This window comes from Belonocnema kinseyi, chromosome 7 (assembly GCF_010883055.1).
Source record: "Belonocnema kinseyi isolate 2016_QV_RU_SX_M_011 chromosome 7, B_treatae_v1, whole genome shotgun sequence".
NCBI lineage: Eukaryota > Metazoa > Arthropoda > Insecta > Hymenoptera > Cynipidae > Belonocnema > Belonocnema kinseyi.
This window is the reverse complement of record NC_046663.1, coordinates 31,627,821-31,651,012: the sequence shown is the minus strand read 5'-3', so window position 1 is coordinate 31,651,012 and position 23,192 is coordinate 31,627,821.

Sequence of the window (23,192 nt, the reverse complement as noted above, 5' to 3'; positions counted from 1 at the left end):
TCAAAAGTCCATGTTTTGAGACCCCCTGAATCCGAAAAACACGTTTTTACGAAAGTGTCTATCTGTCTATATGTCTGTCTGTATGTATGTCTGTATATCTGTCTGTGAACACGATGACTTTTGAAACAAATTAATCTATTAGATTGGCCTTTAGTACACTTGTTAAGTGTCCCAAACTAAAGGTGAAGTTCGTTAGCCAGCCATTTTGGATGAAAATTCAAAAAGTGGGCACATTTTGAATATTTTTGAGACCACTTTTTTCAAAATTTAAAAATTCTCTGTACGGTTATTCATAGTATTCAAAAATTCTAACAATTTATCTAAATGAATTTTTTTTTTAAATCAAAAATTACTGGAGTTATAGCATTTTCAAAATCCAAAAAAACAAACTAAAATGAACAATTTAAGCCAAACAACGCATGATACGAAAAAAAGTCTAGAATAGAAAAACGTTGCTCTTTGAAAGCCCTACAAGATTATGATAACAACTTTTTCAATTTGGTCAAAAAGTTAAAAATTCAAAATTTGATCCTACACAAAATTTTTGAAACCACTTTTTTTCAAGATGAAAAAATTCTATGCGCGGCTGTTCCTAGTACTCCAAAACTTTAACAATTTATTCTTCCGACTTTTTTCTATAAAAAGAAATTTATCAGAGTTAGAACATTTTCAAAATCCAAAAAAAAAAAAAATTAAAATAAACATTTTAAGACAAACAACGCATGATGTGAAAAAAGTCAAGAGAAGAAAAACTTTGATTTTTAAAAGCCCTACAGTACTATGATAACAATTTTTTTTGTTTGGTTGAAAAGTTGAACATTCCAAATTTGGTCGTATAAAAAAAATGAAAAATCCAAAAATTTCATTTTTTGGTCAAACTATGCGAGATACGACAAAAATTTTAAAAATCAAATTGCGCGCCCTGAAAAGAACCACAAATTTATAATGAATCAATTTTCGATATAAGCTACGGAAAAAATGAGACAAAACTTGTTCATCCGAAAAAAGCTATAATTTTTTATAGGACACGTAGTTTTTGTTTTAGGCGTAAAAAATAACATTCTAAATAAGAATATTACATTTAAAAAAACGACACAAGGTATGAACTTAAATGACCAGGCAGCAGTTGTTCGCCTAAAAATATCTATAAATTTATTTTAAATTATTTTTCGATAGGACGAGTAGATTTTCTTTTAATCGTAAAAAATAAGATTAAAAATTAAAAAATTAAATTTTTGGAAAAAGCACGGAAAAGACGAAAAAGGACACAGGCTCCTATATAAGACCCTATATAAGTTCCTGTATCAGACCCTATTTAGATGTGTAGTATTTTTTTTTAATCGTAAAAAACAATATTAAAAATATTTTAAAATGATAAAAACAAGGAAATATGAATTAGTATGATTTAATTTTTATGCATATTATGAATTGTAATAATATAAATTTATTGAAATTATGCATGATTAAGCGCAGCTTAGAATACAATTTAAAGCAAAATAAGAAACAGATATAAAAATAATCATGATAAATACAATTTGCTTTTTATTTTGCAATTTTTTAATAAGTAATTCCTGGCAGAGTTACTATAATATAGAAAGTCTATAATATAGAAAAGTTGACATGTTGGACAAAATCGAGTGCAAAGCACGCGATATGTGATGAGAATGTGTTCATTAGAGCCAAAACAGCTTTAACAAAAGAAAGTCAAAATCACAAAATTACAGTTCTCGGTCCGTTCACCTTTGATTTTAAAAGGTCTGTGCCCGAATGCAGAAGAAATGCAAAGACTAAGCGCGGAGTGCGATTGCCATCAGTCGCGTGCCGTAGGTGCGCTCAAACTCTCGAGCTAAGCTTTTTTAACAAAAGAGAATTTGCAATCACAAAATTACAGTGTGGATGTTATGAGTCTTAATTTTAAAATGTTTGCGCAAGAATTTTCGAAAATATAAAGACTGAGCGCCTAGACTAGAGCAAGGTAAATACATAATCGAGCGCGAAGCGCGAGAACCAACAGTCGCGCGTTGAATTTTCAATTAATAAAGAATACATTTTCTACGATAGAATTCATTTTTAAATAAAAAAGATAAGTCTTCCATTACAAATGGAATGGTTAAAAGCAAAACGAATTTTGAACCAGAAAGTTAATTTTCTACAAAATAATTAATTTTTCAAAAAAATAGTACAATTTGCAAGCCAATTATATGTAATTTTTTACGAAACAGTTAAAATTTCAGCAAAAAGTTACTTTGCATCAAAATAGTTTAATTTCAACTAAAATGATGATCCTTGCTTGTTAAAGAAGGAATATTATAATTTGAATTAAAAAACAGTTGAATTTAACCAAAAATTATCAGTTAAAAAAAAAGTTAAATCTTCAACTATAACAGGTTAATTCTCAGCCAAAAATGATATAGTTTGATATTCAGTTAGAAAATTACTTTCAACAAAAAAAGAAAATTTTAGCGAGTTGGAATAAACGAAAAAATACGACTTTTTCAACCAAATATATGAATTCTGTAGCTAAAAAAAAAACAAATTATTAATCAAAAAAGTTGAATTTTCAACCAGACAATATATTTGATCTCCATACTATAATTTTCTACCAAATTGTTAAATTTATATCTCAAAAAGACGAATTTTAAATAAAAATAATTATATGTGATAATTCAACCAATAATGATTTCAATTTTCATACAAAAATAGTTGAATTCGACCAAAAAGACAAATTTTTAACAAAATAGTTGATCCTTAAATAAAAAAAATTAGTTTTCATTCAAATAATTATATTTTTAACCAAAAGGATTTTTTTCACTAAGAACATTAATTTTCCACCAAAAATGACTAATTTTTAATAAAATACATACATTTTCAACTGCAAAATTGAATTTAAAAAAAAGATGTATTTAAAAAAATAAATAAAATGAATTTTGACAATATCGTTAAATTTGCAACCAGAGATAAATTTTCAACAAAGAATAAATTGTTAACAAAGTCGTTCAACTTTTAACGAAACTGTTAAATATATGGCCAAAAAGATTACTTTTTAACAAAACAGTCAAATTTTGGCTAAAGGAGATACTTTCTCAACGAGGAATGAAGTAGTTAGAATTTTTAGTCATACTTAAATTTTCAATACAAAATCAAACGAATTTTTACAAAGTATTTAAATTTTCAACCAAAGAGCTGAATTTAAAATTATTTTATTTAATTTGAAAAACAAACTTTATATTTAAAAAAAAATCCAGTTTAAAATTATGCAAACTGATGAAAGTATTAAATTGATGTTATTACATTTTTAGCGTTTCTGATTTCATATTATTTTACTATAAATGATTTCAACTTAAAAACTACACAAGAACGTGGAAATTCACATTTATCCAATACGAATCTCTATTTTAAATTGTAAATATTGTATATTTGAATATAAATGTATTAAATTTCTAAAAATAAGAAACATTAAAAATTGTATATTTTAAAATTATGAATGTTCCGAATTGAAAAAACTTAAAATTTAGAGATATAAAATTGAAATTCTGAAATTGAAATCTTGACAATCAAAGGATTCTTGATTAGTCTTTCTAAAATTCGACAATTTAAAATGAGAGGTGCTTCAAACTATACAATTTTAAATTAAATAGTAACAATTTTCGAGATCACTGAAAAATCTCGAAAGAACAAAATTCTCGGCTCCATAAAATTCCCGAAAAACGAAATATTCTGAAATAAAAGGGGATAACTTTATATGCATATAAAAATTAAATAAACGCATTTTTAAAGGCAAACTCCAATAGAAGACCTTTAAATCATACCCTATTTTAGATTTTTTTAGAGAAATTTGTTGTCTAAGAAGGGGCAACCTAAACTATTTTGCGTATTTAGTTTCAAAACTCATTTTTTTAGTCACCCTGACGTACAATTTTAAACGTCGAGTGCTTAAAATGAAAAAACTTATACACCGAAATTATATTATATAAATAAGGAGTGAATTTCAATAATTATTTCATCGCTTAATCTTAAACTTATTGAAATATAAACCTTTTTAAATTCAAAACAAAATTACCCAAAAGGCATACAATTAAAATTTCGACAAAAGGAAATTTCCAGTTTTAAACCAATCACGAATTTGAAAATTTTATAAAAATTTCCTCTAATTGAATTCATTTATAATTTTACGCTACCTGAAACTACATAATATAAGCCTTTAAATTGTAAATTTCACTATAATAATTATAGCGGAATTACAATTTAGTAGAAGTTATTGTTAAACCACTATTTTGTTATAAACTTACAAGATAATATAATAAGAAAATCTTCGGCTGTATACTGATCTAAGAAATGATGGGTAACATATTGCTGAATTAAAAAAAAAACAGGTTATGAGGTTACAGATGAGCGTGTTCGGGGTGCTGGACCCCCCATGGGAACATTTCACACCGGTAACCACCATAACCCCTCTAGTCACCCTCCTAGTTTGGTCACATGAAGTCGACTTAGTTAGGGATGGTTTACCCACTGATTTATCACATATAATGTTCCTTACAGATTGAAATCGTTACAAAATCAAACCCCAAATCTTCGAAATTATAAAAAGAATCCACTCAAAATCAATCACGCTTCCAGATTAAAATCAGATAACAACAACTTTTTATGTGGCCTTAATTGTTAAGAAGATATTTTCACTCTACGGGATGCATACTCTAATTATTTTGTATGCTTTTTCAGGTGCAACGAATCATTTGTTACATCGTAACAACTGCATAGATATAATGATTTCTTTTAGTATTTTTTGGAATTTTGGAATCTAATACAATTAGTTCATGAGATACTAGAAAAGCTGTTTGCCCTCTTGATTATTTGATTGACACTCATCAGTTGGGAACTAAGTTTAAACAAACCATCGTTTAAACTATTTAGACATAATGATGTCTTTTGGGATATTTTGGGATCAAATACAATTAGTTCATCAGATTCTGGAAAAGTTTGTTTGCTTTTTTGTTTCTTTGATTAACACTCATCAGTTGGCAACTTGAGATAAACAAAACATTGTTAAAACTGCTTAGATATAATGATGTCTTTCGGGATCTTTTGATCTTATGGGATCAAATTCAATTAGCTCATCAGCTACTGGAGAAGTTTTTTTGCCTTTTTGATTCTTTGATTAACACTCATCAGTTGTAAACTTGAGATAAACAAAACATCGTTAAAACTACATAGACATAACAATGTCTTTTGGGATGCTTTGATTTTTTAAGATCAAATTTAATTAGTTTACGAGCTATTAGTGTCAGGTTTGAATGCAGGTTTAAGCTATACCTCGCCCTTTGTGTTCTCATGTTATATCTGATCGCCATGTACATCTCCTTTTTTATGAACTCAATACAGATTTATTATCATTTTAAAAAACATTTCTGTGTTGAAATGTTGTCACAGGCTTATACTGCCCAACATGTCGAAGGCATTTTTGGTTAAAGTTGAATTTTTATTTGATCATTTTGCACGGGGCTGTCCCGGAAAAAATCATCAGTCACGGGCGCATTTTTATAATGCAATCAAGTGATCTGATGAGAACAGTCTGCCCAGACATATTGGACAAAGCCTGGTTTTTACCCCATCATTGACAGACTGGGTTGCAGTCAAGTACACGATGGGGGGACCTACAGCTTAAGGTGGATTACAAACCACCAGAACCTCAGTAAAGGTACATTGAAAAATTTCTAGAGGTGCCGGCTCAGGGATCGAACCCCGGTCCTCTGAGGTGAAGTCCGAGTGTCTAACCAACTAGAAAGAAGTTAAGTTTTTTTTTTTTAAGAAAAGTTTGTTTGCCTTTTAGATTCTTTAATTAATACTCATTAGTTCAGAACTTGAAATAAACAAAACATCCTTAAAGCTACTTAGATATAATGATGTATTTTGGGATCAAATTCAATTAGTTCATCAGCTACTTGAGACGTTTTTTGCTTTTTTGATTCTTCGATTAACACTCATCAGTTGGGAAGTTGAGATTAGCAAAACATCGTTAAAACTACTTAGATGTAACGATGTCTTTCGGGCTGTTTCGATTTTTCGGGGTCAAATTTAATTAGTTCATAAGCTTTTAGAAAAATTTGTTTGCCTTTTTGATTCTTTTATTGATATTTTTCAGTTGACAACTTGAAATCAACAAAACATCTTTAAAACTACTTATATATAACGATATATTTTGGCGTCTCTTCATCTTTTGAGACAAAATTCCATTAGTTAATTAGCTATTTCTACAGTTTGTTTGCCTTTTTGACTGTTTGATTAATACTCATCAGTTAAGAACTTGAAATAAACAAAACATTGTAAAAACTACCCAGATATTACAATCTATTTTGGGACCTTTTGATCTTTTGGGATCAAATTCAATTAGTTCATCAGCTACTAGAAAAGTTTGTTTGCCTTTTTGATTCTTTGATTAATGCTCATATCAGAACTTGAGATAAACAAAACATCTTCTTAACTACTTAGATATAACTATATCTTTTGGGCTGTTTTTGATTTTTTGAGATCAAATTTAATTAGTTCATCAGCTATTTGAAAAGTTTGTTTGCATTTTTTTACTCTTTAATTAATACTCATCAGTTGAGAACTTAAGATAAACAAAACATGATTAAAACTACTTAGATATAACAATGTATCTTGGGACTTTTTGTTTGTTTGCCTTTTTGATTCTTTGATTAACACTCATCAGTTGGAAACTTGAGATTAACAAAACATTGTTAAAACTACTTAGGTGTAACGATGTCTTTTAGTTTCTGTTGATGTTTTGGGACCAAATTCAATAAGTTCATCAGCCAATAGAAAAGTTTGGTTGCCTTTTTGATTCTTTGATCAAATCCAATTTTTTCCTTACCTCCTAGAAAAGTTTCATGCCTTTATGCTTCTTTAGCTACTACCCTTGAGTTAAGAACTTGAGATCAAGAAAACATCGTTAAACTACTTAGATGTCACGATGATTTTTGGGACTTTTTAGTTTTTGTAATCAAATCCAATTTGTTCCTTAGCTACTAGAAAAGTTTGACTGAGTTTTTATTCTTTGGCTGCAGCTTTTGAAATGATAAACAAAAAGGCATACTAAATATTCTAGCAGCTGATCATGAATTTGAATTTGATTAGATTTGTTGTAATTTCGTTACATCTAAGCAGTCTTAACAATCTTTTCTTGATTTCAAGTTTTTACCTCAAGAGTAGGTGTAAAATAATCAATAGGTCATGCAAACTTTCCCAGTAGCTGTTAAAGAAATTGGATTTAGTCCCAAACGATCTCAAAGAACATCGATTCAACCAAGTCAATTTTTTCCTCAGCTACATAAAAAGTGTGTATACCTTTTGGTTGTATTACCTGATACTCTCTAGCTGAAAAATCATTTATAACATTTGACATTTCTTACAGATTGAACCCATCACAAAATCAAACCCCCAATCTTCGAAATTTAAAAAATCCCCCAGTCAAAATCATTTTAACTTCCGGGTTAAAATCAGAGAACAATAATTTGTTTTTCGTCTGGTCTTAACCATTCAGATGATATTATTACTCTTCGAGAGGCAGAATAAAATCATTTCTTATGCTTTTGCAGCTGCAAATAATCATTTGTTACATAGTTAAGACTACTTAAATTCAGGATTTCTTCTAGGATCTTTTGATCTTTTGGGATCAAATGCACTTGGTACATCAGATACTACGAAATTTGTTACACATTTCTAATTATTTGACCACTACTCTTGAGCTGAAAACTTGATATCAACAAAACATCGTTACAACTACTTAGATGAGACTATGTTATTTTGGATCTTTTGATCTTTTAAAGATAAAATGCAATCTGTTCATCAGCTAATAGAAAAGTCTGTATACCTTTTGGATTTATTTGGTTGCTTTTATTGAATGGAGAATAAAAAGGGCATACAAACTTTTTTATTAGTTAATAAAATTTGATTTGACTGGATCTGATTAGATTTGTTTTAACATCGATGCAGCTGATTCATTATCATAACGTTTTGCTGTAGAGTATACTCTTGATCTTTGTTAATTCATACCGTCACAACTAAGTCCATTTGTTATTAAGCTGATATAAAATCTTGCATGCCTTTTTGAATTGTAAACTAATACTCTTGAATTGAAAACTTGATTTATCAAGCAAGATATTCCTCATAGATGAACATATCACAAAATCAAATCCCCAATCTACGAAATTTTGAAAATTCCTTAGTCAAAAACAATCAACTTCTAGGTTAAAATCAGAGAACAATAATTTTATTTTCATCTGGCCTGATAAAATAAGATATTTTCACCCTTCAAAATGCATAATATAATAATTTTTTATGCTTTCGCAGGTGCAAGGAATCATTTGTTACCACTATCAGTAGAACAAGTAACACCTCTGACAAGTGACCTCGGGGCCGGTTTGCAAAGCTTGGCCGGTGCGTTTATTAATTAAAGGTTAGAAACCTAGAGGGAGAAAAGAAGGAGGATCAATGGCACTCTCCTCTCTTTTTCCTCTTCATCTTCTTCTTGGGGGCAACTGGGCAAGTGAAGATGAAGATACCAGAAGAGGGCGGACTTGGTGGTACATAAATTTACCTTGCTAGCAAGGTGCTACATACGAAGATTATTGTAAACAAGTTCAAGATGTCCTCCCTTTTCATTTAATCCTTATCCCGTTCTACTATCCAATAGGATTTATTTCAAAAATAAAATAATAATAAATAAAATAAAAAATAATAATATCCAAATTGAAAATAGGTCCAATTAATCTAAATTTTCTGGAGAAGCAAAAGCACTTTCTAGAGGAACAATTGAGGACTGATTAGCTAAATAATTTTTTTTATAGATAGATGGATGAGTTTGATAAGCATTAAGCTGCTCAATTTTCTAGGTTTCTAAATTCAAATTGAAGAATATTTTAGAAAAAGACGTTGAAATTAAAATCGTTTAAGATTAAATAATTCAAGATTAATGAATTTAAAAACTCAAATTTTGAAATTCAAGCTTTAAAAGCATAATAACTTTAAAAAGTCCTTGGAAATTAGAGAAAAAATAATTCAATTTAAGAATAAAATGTAAAATTCAAATTGAAATGAATGCAGATAAATTAACAAGCACTTTTTCCTCCTTTTCAACTTAATACAAATTTATAAATACAAAATATCCCTATCCCGATTGCTAAACAAATCTAAAATAAAATGTCCCTTTTCTAATTCAGAAACAAATTAAATACCAAAACATTTTCCCTTGAAATGAAACAAAAATCTTCAAAATGAAAAATGTCCTTTTTCAATCCAGATAAAAATTGAAAGTTAAACTTTTGAAACTCAAAATAATTTCAGATCAGACTCATTAGAAATTTTGTCATTTTATGTGATGATAAATGGGTGACATTTAAAGTGACTGAAACAATTGCAGCTGAGAAATAATTTTCCATACATTAAAGAGCTTCAAATTTTCATAACATTATTAAAAGTTTGATAAATTTATGACTTAAATTTTGTTTAATTTTCATTTTAAATACTTTAAATTCAGAAGTATTCTGATTCTTTTATTTTATAGTAAAGTTTTCAATACTTAAATGCTATTAGTTGAAACAGAATTTGTATTCGCAAAACAAAGTAATAAATCCAACGACCGATATTCTGTCCCACTTTATTTAAAACAAAAAACAGTTTAAGACATGTACAAATTTATGAAGCGTCCAGTATGTAAAAATTTGCTATAAAGGATGTTCTTATTTGTTATTACTATTATCAACAATTATTAGAAAAATCAAGAAACACTGGTCAATGGACTGGCCAATCAATTTTCTTACTGATTCGATAAGCTTCGATGATATGTTATACATAAACTTAAGTGTCTAACGACAATACTGATCCCTGAGCGACTTGAATTCATAGAAAATTTGATTTGACGCCCTTCAGAAGGATCCCACAGAGATCGGCACGTGCCGCTGAAAATCTAGTCCGGGGGTGCTATAGGAACATATAACCCTAACCTGGATTACGTGGCGGCGCGTACGTGAATTGGTGCTAAGTCACCAACGTCAACAAGGAATCACTGGAGGGTGGATTTGAGTATTTGTTTAGGCACGTTCGTTTGTTTCTTTTGGGATCAAATCCAATTAGTTCCTCAGCTACTAGAAAGGTTTGTACGCCTTTTTGATTCTTTGACCACTCCTCTTGACTTGAGAACTTGAGACCAACAAAACATCCTTACAACTAAGTAGATGTAATAATGTTTTGTTGATCTTAAGTTCTCAACTAAAGAGTCTAGTCGTAGAATTAAAAAGTCATCAAAACTGTTGTAGTAGCGGATAAACAAAATGGAGTTGATTGGATTTGTTTTTACATTGTTGCAACTAAGTAGTTGTAATAATGGTTTGTTGATCTCGAGTTCTAAACTAAAGAATTATAGTCAAAGGATCCACAAGGCACGCAAACTTTTCCAGTAGCTGATGAACAAATTGGATTTAATCTCATTTTATCAAAAGACAGCAACAAAAATTATTACAACTAAGTCGACTTGTTGATCAGCTACTTGAACAGTTGTTGTTTCTTTGACTGCTAAACTTGAGTTTTGAGAACTTAAGATCAACAAAACAACCTTACGACTAACTAGCTGTGACGAGGTTTGGTTGATCTCAATAGGTTTTTAACGCAAGGGTAGCACCTAAGTAGTTATAATAACATTTTGTTGATCTCCAGTTCTAAACTGAAGAGTAATAGTAATAGCTAATGAACTAATTCGATTTGTTCTCAAATGATCAAAAAGTCTCCAAAAAAATGTCATCACAACTAGGTTAAGTTGTTCCTTAACAACTTGAAAAGTTGTTGATACTTTGACTGCTAAACTTGAATTGAGAACATGAGATCCACAAAACATTTTTAAAACAACTTAGCTGTGACGATGTCTGTTTGATCACAAGTCCGCAACTCAAGAGTAATAGTCACAGAACCAAAAATACACTTTTCTAGTAGCTGAGGACCAAATTTGATTTGATTGTATTTGTTGTAACATTGTTGTAACCAAGCGATCTTCTAAAAACTTGGTTACCACTTTAGGATCCGGGGGGAGGGAGGGAGGCAGCCAAAGTAACGTCACACGTATATTGCATTAACCTTTTAGAATTTAGCAAATATTTTTCTAAAAGTATATATGGTTACGATTTTAATACGTTTCCAGAAGATAAATGTTTGTAGTAGAAAAGGAATCTTTTTGTTTAAAAATTCTTATTTTTTACGTGGAATTTCAACTTTTAGGTATAAAATTCTTGAATTTAGTTATAAAATGGTTTCTTGTTCGATAGCAAATTAATCCTTTTGTTAAAAATTTATCTTTTGGACAAAAATGTGAGAACTAGGTTTTAAAGTTGAACTACTTTCTGAAAAAATAAAAATTCTTAAAAATTCAACCTTTTGTTTGAGAATTCTTGAATTTTATTAAAAAGTCGTCTTTTTTAATAGTAAATTAATCTTTTTGTTGAAAAATTTATCTTTTTTATTTAAAATATCAACTTCCATTCATCTTTTTTAGTTGAAAATTCTTCTTTTTTGTAGTAAACTAATTTTATTTGTTTAAAAATTTATCTTTTTGGTCAAAAATTTAAAAACTGTGTTTCAAAATTAAACTACTTTCTTAAAAATTAAAAAAAAAGTCTTAAAAATTCAACCTTTTGTTTGAGAATTCTTAAATTTGATTGAAAAGTCGTATTTTTTAATAGTAAATTAATCTTTTCGTTGAAAAATTTACCTTTTTTATTTGAATTTTCAACTTTTGAAGGATTCTTGAATTTTGTTTAAGATTCCTTTTTTCTCTAGAAAATTAATGTATTTGTTTTAAATTTAACCTTTTTGGTTAAAAATTCAACGCCTAGGTTTTAAGTTAAACTGCTTTCTTAAAAACTAAAAAAATTAATTTTTTTCTTTCTTAAAAATTCAACTTTTTCGTTAAGATTTTTGAATTTCATTGAAAATTCGCCTTTTTCGTTAGTAAATTAATCTTTTGATTTAAAAATGTATATTCTGCAGTTAAAAATTTAACTTTTTGGATGAAAATTCTCAAAATTTATTAAAAATTCTTCTTTTTTGCAGTAAATTAATTTTATTTGTTTAAAAATTTCTCTTTTTGGTCAAAAATATAAAAACTAAGTTTTAAAATTAAACTACATTCTTAAAAATTAAAAAAAAATGTCGTAAATATTCAACATTTTGTTTGAGAATTCTTAAATATTATTGAAAAGTCGTATTTTTTAATAGTAAAATGATCTTTTCGTTAAAAAAATTACCTTTTTTAGTTGAATTTTCAACTTTTTGGTTAAGAATTCTTGAACTTTTTTTTAATTCCTTATTTCTCTAGAAAATTAATGTATTGTTTTGAAATTTAACCTTTTTGGTTAAAAATTTAACGACTAGGTTTTAAGTTAAATTGCTTTCTTAAAAACTAAAAAAAAATTTTTTCTTTCTTAAAAATTCAACTGTTTGGTTAAGATTTTTTAATTTTATTGAAAATTCGCCTTTTTCGGTAGTAAATTAATCTTTTGATTAAAAAATTTATATTTTTTAGTTAAAAATTCAACTTTTTGTTTGAGAATTCGTTTTTTATTCGTTAAAAATATATCTTTTCAGTTAAAAATTAAAGACCTAAGTTTTAAAGTTGAACTTCTTTCTTAAAAATGAAAAAAATTCTTTCCTGAAAATTTAACTTTTTGGCTGAGAATTCTTAATTTTCATTAAAAATTCGTCTTCTTTGTAAGAAAATTAATCTTATAGTTTAAAATTTTAGCTTTTTGGTGAAACATTTAACAAATAGGTTTTGAAGTTGAACATCTTTCTCAAAAATAAATTTCTTAAAAATCTAACATTTTGGTTAAGAATTCTTAAATTTTTTTGAAAATTCATCCTTTTTAATAGTCAATTAATCTTTTTATTTAAAAATTTATCTTTTCTAGTTGAAAATTCAACTTTTTTGTTGAGAATTCTTAAATTTTATTAAATATTCGTTTTTCTTATTAGCAAATTAATCTTTTTGTTTGAAAATTAATTTTTTGAGTTGAAAATTAAACTTTTGGGTTGAGAGTTCTTGCATTTTGTTATAAATTCGTATTTTTTTATATAAAATCACCTTTTCTATCAAATTTTCATATTTTGATTTTGATAATTCAACTGTTTTTTATAAAAAATTCGACATTTTCTCTTGGAAGTTGAACAATTTAGTACAAAAAATCAACTATTTGGGAGAAAGTTCGTTTTTCTTATAATTTAAAATGGTTTTTTTCACCTTGTAAAAAGAATTTTCTTCGAAAATTAAATTCTAGTGTCCAACGAACAAATTGCATTATACCCCAAAAGAAACAAACGAATAAAGTAATTTTTCTTTCATTTAAGTTTGACAAATCGGGAATTTAAAAAAAAAAGATTTAATCATTATCAATAAGATTACCATGTTCCTACAAAGAAAGCTAATTGATCAATAATCTCGATGTATCGACAACAAAACTGTCGTTAGCATAACCAAAATATTTTGTTACTTCTATGTTTCCTTAACCTGAACAAATAACGTTTTTATAAGTAAAGATTAGACATAAAGTTGGTAAATTTTATTTGAGATTAAGATAAACTATGCTTTCTTAGGAATAATTTTATGCAATGAAATCTGAAGATAAAAAAGATTCACAATTACTAATTTAATTTTAAAACTACCAATAAAACGCGAATTAAAACAGCATGACACCTGCAAAGAAAACAATTCATATTTTTTAAAAAAGTTACTTTGCCAAATTTTGGATTCATTAGTGAAAAATTGATAAACGTATTCAAAATTATTTTTTACAAAAAGAATAAAGTGACAATCTTCACCAAAAATTAGCTGATCCAAATTTTCGTGTTGTTAAATAAATAAACTTCCCTAAAATTTAAACCCTTAATATCAGTTTCATTTTCCTGTATTTCCGTAATTTTGAATTAAATATAATTCATAAGAAAGTAGATTTCATTTCGAACTTAAATACAAAATTTTTTAATAGATACATGAAACTCGTGGTTTTTTAAAGGGTTTGCTTATGAATAATTTAAGACTTCTTTTAATTAAGGCGAAATAATTTTCAGCTTCATTTTTGGAAAGTAATCTTTTTGTTTAAACTTTTGTACAGAAAACATTTTTAATATCAGCAATTTAAAAAATTGTACAAGTTTTTGGACTCTTTCTTTTCCAATAGGGAAAATGTAATTATTGTAATAGATTGACTCGGAATCAACCACAAAGAAAGTTAAGTAAACTTAGTAAAGGGAAGACGGTAGAATCGGCATGAATTCTAGCAGATTGTTTGTTGTGATCCATAATCCGAGCGTGCCCTTTCGTCTCTCAAAATCCCGTGAGAATGCGAGAGCAAACCATACAGAGGGGTGATGGGGGTGTTTGTTTTATGTCAGTGGCTCAAATCGGATTTAAGGAATTTGGAATTGATCCCCTTATTATTAACAGCCGAGTAAAGCATTGTTCCCATGACCATTTCGGGATCTGAAGTGTTTCCTATGAAGAGAGAAAAATAAATTAATCATTTGCTTATCTGGATTAGGGACCCGGGCCACATTTCCGTGATTAATTCACTTTAACAAAATCTTATTTCTAAACAAACTTTGATGGGTCGTTTATAAACTACGCTACCAATTTGAGGGGAAAGAGTTGCACCAAAAACTGAATTTGATTCAAAGAGGGGGGGGGGGGGCGAATGTAAAATTACAAACTTAGATAATGCTTATTACATTTTCTGATGATAAATTAAAAAAAATTTTGCAAATTTTGCAAAAGATAATTTGCCCTGCAGTAATCCAGTTAAATAATAGCCATTCCCCTCTTTTCCCCCTTTATAAAGATTTTTTCTTTTTTTCCTGTTTTCAAGAAAGATCCCCTTTTTCTCGTTTTTTCGATCTACTGCGAACTGAATTAATAGAATCAGATTAGAGAATCCAACCAATTTTGGTTGAAATATCTACTTTTATATTTTTTGTTCTAAAACTGACTTGAAAGTTGAACTTATTTGTTACAAAAAAATTTTTTGTGTTTGCAAAGGCTACTATTGTTTTTTTTTGTTTCGAATTCATCTCGTTTGTTTAATAATTCTCCTAGGGATTGAAAATTTTATTATTTTGTTGAAAATTTAACAACTTGGTTTCAATTTAAACTAATTTGTTTAAAATCCCCTTTTCTTAAATACATCTCTTTAGTTTACAATTTAACTATTCCACTTTTATAGAATTAATGTTTACGGTTTAGAAAGCATCTTTTGGGTTGAATTTGGAACTCTTTTGTCAAAAATCATTTTGTTTGATTCATCGCTTTAGTTGAAAATTAATCTAATTTAAACATTTTGTTGAAAATTCATTTTTTGGATTGGGAATGAATCTTTAAAATTAAGAATGTAAAAATTCCATTTTTAGTTGAAAATTAATATTTTCGGTTAAAAAATACAACTTTTTCATAGAAAACTCACCTATTCGGCTTAAAAATTAAACTAATTGGATAAAAATGGACTTCTTGTTGAAAATTTATATTTTTTTGTTTAAAATTCACCTATTTTGTTAAAACCAAACATATCCTACAAAAATTTAACTCTGTGGTAGAAAATTAATTGTTTTCGTTGAAAAATAATATTTTAGTTACACAAATATAAGTTCTTTGTAGATATTTCGTCTTTTTGGCTTTTAGAAATCAAGAATTTTGTTGAAAATGAATGTGTTATTTTGAAAAATCCATCATTTTTTTTGAAAATTCAAATATAATGTTAAGGGTTAAAATACTTTGTTAAAAATTCATTTTGTTTAAATATTTACCTGCTTGATTAAAAATTTCTCTTTTTAATCTTAAAATTTAACTCTTGCAATTTTTATTTGCAAATTTATCGTTTAGAGATTGAAAATTCGACAATTTGGTAAACAATTCATCTATTTTGTTGAAAATGAACTTTTTTGTTAAAAAATAATATTTTTGGTTTGACAATTCAACTATCTGGTAAAAAATTAAACAAATTATATGAAAATGAAATTACTTTTTTCTAAATTAACATTTTTGTAAAACAAAAATATATTTTTAGTATAGAATTCATCTATTTGTTTAAAAATGAATCATTTTCTATGAATATTACACTATTTGGTAGAAACTGAAGTTTTTTGTTGAAAAATAATATTTTTGTCGTAAAAATTCAAGTAGATACTTTATAGATAAGTCATATGTTTGGTTTCAAAATTCACCAATTTTGTTCAAAATTATTCTATTCTTATTGAAAATGCATAATTTTTTATTGAAAATTTAGCTGTATGATTGAGAGTTGAAATATTTGTTTAAAAATTCATTTATTTCCTCAGATTTACTTATTTGGTTGAAAATTTAACTTTTTATCTTAAAGTTCAACTATTTCGCTTTTTGTTTGCAAATTTATCCTTTAGAAGTTTAAAATTCAACTAAATAACTATTTCATCAAAATAAGTCGTTTTTGTTGAAAATCAACTTTTTTGTTAAAAAATCATATCTTTGGTTTACATATTCAACTATTTGGTTTGAAATAAAACAATTTCTATGAAAATTTAACTGCTTTGTCGAAAATTAACTTTTCTGTTAAAAATTAAACAATTTCTGTGAAAATTGAACTCCTGGCCCGAAAACGAACTTTTTTCTTAAAAAATGTTTTTGTGTCGAAAATTCAACTACTCTGTAGCTAAATAGTCTTTTTGGCTTCAAAATTCAATAACTGTATTGAAAATTAATTTATATTGTTAGAATTCATCATCTATGGTTGAAAATTAAACTGTTTGTTGAAGAGTTGAAATAATTTCGAAAACATTTATTCTTTTTAAGGTTTAACTCTGATTGAAAATTTAACTTGTTTGTTTTAAAATTCACTTGTTCTATTTTTATTTGCAAATCAATCCTTTAAAAGTTAAAGATTCCACTATTTGGTAAAACGTTTATATATTTTGTTATAAATTCGTCTCTTTGATTAGAAAATTTGTTCTTGTTTGTTGAGAATTCTTCTTATTTTGGTTAGAAAAGAATTTTTTATCTGAAAGTTTAACTATTCCGTTTATGGTTAAAAATTTATGCTTTCAATGTTTAAAATTGAACTATCTGACCAAAAATCCAAGTCTTTTATTGAAATTCTTCACTTTTTTTTTAACAAATTAATTTTCTTGAAAATTAATTTGTTAAACTAAAAATTTTACGATTCAATTTTTGTTTCAAAAATACGTTTCAGATTAAAAAATTAAACTATTTTGTTGAAAATTCATCTTTCATGATTGAAAAGTCATCGATCAGATTGTAGATTCAACTATTTTATAAAAATTAATTTCGTTTTCGTTTAATTCATCTGCTTAAAAATTCGTCTGATGGTAAGAAAGTCTTTTTGCTTTGGTGAAACAGAGCCTTTTTTGAAAATTCAACTTATTGTCCTTAATAAACAAATATTTTGTTGAAATTTTAACTAATTTACTGAAAATTTATCTCTTTATCTTAAAAGTTCAACTATTTTGTTTTCAATGCAACTGTTTCATTCAAAAACAATTCTTTGTTTATTAAAAATTCATCTTTCCTGTTTAAAAATTCATCCTTGTTAATAAAAAAATCTGTTTTATTAAAAAATTCAACAATTTTTTTTTGAAAATCACTCCATTTTCCCTACTTTGAGATAATTTTTTGTTGTGTTGCACTCTGACCGCATTTCTGCGATTCATTTACATTTAATAAAAATTCCTCTTTATCGAAAAACTCTATAAACAATATATCCATCGAGTATAAAAATCCACCCAATAGTCCAGAACATGAATATTATTTATGAAAATGATTTGCATATTTATCAGCGTATGAATGACACAGGAAACAGATGCTCATATTGGCGAGAATTTTATGCACATTGTAGGCTGTGTAGTCGATGTAAAATTATATCATGAAAAAATTACAGTGGAAGCTAATTAAATTTCGGCAGATGACACTACTTTTTTGCGACGCAAATTTCTGAAAGATAAGCGGATGATAGAATAGCCAAGAGCGATCAAAGATGCTATCACGTTAGGTAATAAATAAAAGTTGAACCTGTTCGAACTTGTACATTAGGCTTTCCTATATAAAAAATTAATTATGGCGACTATTAGCAGACTTTACAATCCAAAATACTTTCCAAATATAAGAAATAGGGTCATTTTACACGATAATAGGGGGAAAATATTTGAATAAAATTTGTTATTAAAAATTAATGTTGGTAAAATCTTTCTTAGATTTTAGGTTAAAGTATGTTCAATTCTTAATAAAATAGTGAAATTTTAAACGGAAAAGGTGAATTTTCTATCGAGAAATATAAAGTTTCAAAAGAAGAGTTGAGTTTTCAAGCTAAAAAGTTGAATTTTTCAGAAAATAGTTAACTCTTAAACCCGAAAAGATCATTTTTTTAAGCAAGAGAGACGAATTTTCAAATGAGGAGCTGAATTTTTGACCAAAAATACTAACTACAAAGACAAAAGTTCAATAAATTAAATGTATTTTTAATACAAAAACAATTTTTTTCACAACATAGTTAAATTTTCCACAAAATCAGTATTTTTTAAATTTTTATGCAAATAGTAGATTTTTCCAGCTACAAAGATGTTTCTTCACGAAATTGTTTAATTTTCAACTAAAAAGTATGAAATTATAAGAAAATAAATCAATTTTCAACTAACATGATGAATATTCATGGAAAAATTGTTTTTTAACGAAGAATTTAACTTTTAAGCAAGTAGTTGAATTTTCAATAAAATAATCAATTTTCAAAAAAAATGTAATAGTTGAGATTTTGACCAAAAAATATTTCAATTAAAAATGTTTAAAAAGCATTTTAATTAATCCTCAAAATATGAATTTTTACCAAACAAGTTTATTTGCAACAACATAGTTAAGTATGCAACAAAAACTGTTAATATTCGAACATAAATGGCACGGTTGAATTCACAGTTTGAAAAATTAATTTTTAACAAAAAAAACGAATTTTCAACAAAATAGTAAACTTTCAACTAATTATATTAATCCTTAATTTATAAAATTTACTTGTAAGAATGTAGTTCAATTTACAACTAAGTAGTTGTATACTCAATTAAGTAGTTGAATTTTCAACTAAGAAGGTTAATTTCTAATTACACTAACCACTAATTACTAAATCAATTAAATAGGAAGATGAATTTCATTTATTTCGGTTATTTATTTCATTTATTATTTCTTAAAATTCGAGTAGTTTTTATTATAAAATAATTACTTAATCAGCTAAAAACTATCAATTTTTAATCAAATATGAAATAGTTACTATTTCAGTTGCAAAATCCATTTTTTCATAAAAACAAAATGTTTATCAACAAAGGAGTTGAGTTTTCAACCAAGAAAAATGTTATAGTCAGGAAAGAAACAGCAACGCAATTGTTTACTTTTTAAGCCAAAAAGAGGTATTTTGAACTAAATATTAAAATTTTCAACAACAAAATTTGGAATTTTCCATCAAATATTTATATTTTAAACCAAAATGATGATAAACTGATGATCAAACAAAGAGTTGAATTTTTAGAAACAACAAAAAAAAATCTCCACAAAATGATTGGAAAAAAAGACGCATTTTCAACTAAATAGTTTTTTTTTCATCATTGAGGTAGTTAAACTTCCTACCAATAAAGCTGATTTTTCAATAAAAAATTTAATAACAGAAATATTTTGTAAATTTTTCATAAAATGGAGTTGAATTCTACTAAAAAACAACATCATATTTTTAATAAAATATATGAATTTTTAACGAAAAATTGGAATAATATAATTTTCAACCAAGCAGATGAGTCTTTAACAAAATAAATTCATTTTGAAAAATATTTGAACTAAGAAGATTAATTTCAAACAAAACAAAAATCGCATTTTAAAATAAAAATATTTAAATTTTTGATCAAAGAGATTTTCAACAAATAAATATGAATTCACAAGGAAAAAAATGAATTTTCAATCAAAAAAACTAGAGTTCTAAACAAAAACAGATTAAGTTTTAAAACAAAAGTTTCATTTATAACCAAAGAAGATAAATTTTCAAACCAAAAATATGAATTTTCAACAAAAAGGTTAATTTTCAACCAAATTATTCAATTTTGAACCAAAAAGATAAATATTCAAACAAAAGAATTAATTTTTCACAAATTAGTTTAAATTTTAAACAATTAATTGAATTTTAAACAAAATGAGATGGAATTTGAACCAAAAATACTATAGTAGATTTAAAAAAAAACACTTAAATTTCAACTAGAAAGGATGACTTTTCTACCAAATATTAATTTTTAATTCAAAATGCCGATTTTTATATCTTAAAAGACGACTTTCCAACAAGAGAGTTACATTTTAGACCAAAGAAGATTACTTTTAAACAACAATTTTTGCGTTATTATTAAAACATCTTTTTTTTAATTCGAATTTTTTCCATTTGTCCTATGAAAAGGAGAAAGTGATAATAATTATTTAAATAATTTCAAATTCACTTCCAAAAAAATATCTCTTTTAACATCCATAATTAGCTGCTACATTAATTCCAGAAAACAATAACTTCTCACAATTTAGAGGATAAAAAAATGTTAATTGATGAGAATTTTTTAAGCGACGGAAAATTAGTTTAAACATACTTGGAAACTTGTGAGGTATTTTTTAAATATAATATATTTTTTGTTTGTAAATTTATCTCGTTTGTTAGAAATATAGTATTTTTTGCTTGAAATTAATCTTTCGTGGTTGAGTGGTTTAAATTAATCTGATTTATTTAGAGAATCCAGTAATACATGGAAATTCAACTATTTTGGTAGAAAATTAATATTTTTCCATAAAAAAATAACTTTCAAATTCAACAATTGGCATGATAATAAACTTTTTTTTGTTGATTATTCGTCTTTCTGACCAAAAAAGGAACTGTTTACTAGAAAATTCAACTGTTTGATCGAAAATTATTTATTCATTACTCTTATTTTAGAGTTGAAAATTAAACAGTTTTTTGTAGAAAATTCGTCTTGTTGGCATAAAAGTTCAACAAAATTCGGTTGACAATTTTTTGCTCTCTTGACTGAAAAATCTTTCTTAATTGAAATTTTAATTATATTAATAGAAAATGTATGTTTTGTGATTCAAAATCCAACTATTTGGTTGAAAATTTAATTATCTTGATGGGAAAACTTTTTTTTTAGTTGAAAATTCAACAGTTTCGTTGAACATTTTTTTCTTGGCTGGAAAATCTTTCTTGGTTAAAAATTAAACCCTTTTAATGAAAATTAGTACATTTTATTTGAAAATTCATCCCCATTCGTGGGATTTTTATCTTTTTTTAAGAAAAAATGCAACGGTTTGATGGAGAATTAATCTGTTCTGGTTAAGGATATAACTATTTGGCTGAATTTCGCTTAATTGAAACCAGATTAATTTCAATATCGAAATTTCTTTTGGCTGAAATATCCACTAAAAATTCTTTTCTGAGACAAATTTTGTCGTTGAAAATTCAACTACTTGTTTAAAATTTGAACTAATTTCTTACAAATTCATCATTGTCGTTAAAAATTAATCTCTTTGGTTGAAAATTTTTTGAAAATTCGTCTTTTTTCGTTAAAAATTAATGTTGTTACTGAAAATCTATCTAGTCTAGTTGAATATTCCATTATTTTAGTTGCAAATTAATTGTTTGGTTGAAAATAATTTTTTTACTTTTCTTGTATGTGAATTTAACTATTTTGTAGATTTTTTTATTAAAAATGAATTTAAAAATTAAAAATATAACTATTTCATCGGTGGTTAAAAATAGTCCTGTTTTATTTGAAAATCTAAATTATTAGATTAAAAATTGATTTAATTTGTGGAGGAAATTCTACTTTTTTGATAGAAAATTGATTCCTTTGGTAGAAAGTTGAACTATTTTGTTTAAAATTCTCTTTTCTTGGTTGAATACGAATTAAAATTTAATTATTCCATTTTTTGTTGAAGATAAATCTTTTTTAGTGGGAAATTCATGTATTATGTCGAAAATTCGTCTTTTTCGGTAGAAAATTCAATATTTTTACTTGAAATGGTAGGAAAGCAAAGCTGAAGGAGGGGGGGGGGCGATATACAAAAAGGTGTGTATAGTCCAAAAATTGAAACATTTTAGGCACTGGTTAAAACATCCTAAGGATGTACAATTAATCTCAAAAGTTTCCTATTCTTAAAATGATTTATAAAATCGACAAAAAAATATCTATTATTAACTTCTGTGAATCTTGATGCAAGCTTCTAAGCACACTTCCGGAAAAAATAATTCAGGTTATCATTGTTTATTTAACAGTAGTTATTAAAATGGTTAGTTTTTCCATTCTCTTTAGGGAAAAGTTACAATTTTTATATTATCCTAATGACCAGGACCTTATTTTATTCTTTGAAGGACCCTCTAAATTGCTATTTGGGTTGATTTTTTTTAAACAAATTTATTGAAAAATCATACAGTTATTATTGTTATAAAAAATGATAGTTTAAATTTTAATTAACACCACCCAAATTCAATTGTAGAGAATCCTACAAAGAATAAAATGAGGCCTCGATCATTAGAATTAAATCAGAATTGTAACCTTTCCTTAAAAAGAAAGCAAAAACTACAACTCTAAAAAACTCCAGTTAAATAAACAATTTAAACCTGTATTATTTTTTCTAAAGTACACTTAGGAGCTTCCATCAAGATTTCCGAAAATAAACAATAAATCTATTTTATTTTTTATTTTATCAATCCTTTTAAAGATTGGCGACTTTTGACGTTGATTGTACGTAATATTAAGTAGTTTAAACTATCAATTTATGAATGTTCCAATTTACCCCTCATGTCCGTAATTGCCCTGTTTTACTGTACTTCTTTTTTCAGTTTTTTTTCGGAAATCGAGTATTTCCCATATTAATTCCAAGTTAATTTCAAATTAATGTTGACTAATTTGAAAGAAACAGGGAATTTCTTTTTCCAAGAAAAGAAACAAACAAACAGGGGAGGATTGACAGACAGAAGTTGAAAATCGAATTTTTGGACCACCGTGACGAGAAAAAGGAGGCTGGCTTTTCGTTTGTTCGCACGGGTTCTATAAGCAGGCTGGGACACTTGTACGATTACGTGAAATAAGCTCAGTCAGTCAGTCAGCCCGGTGAA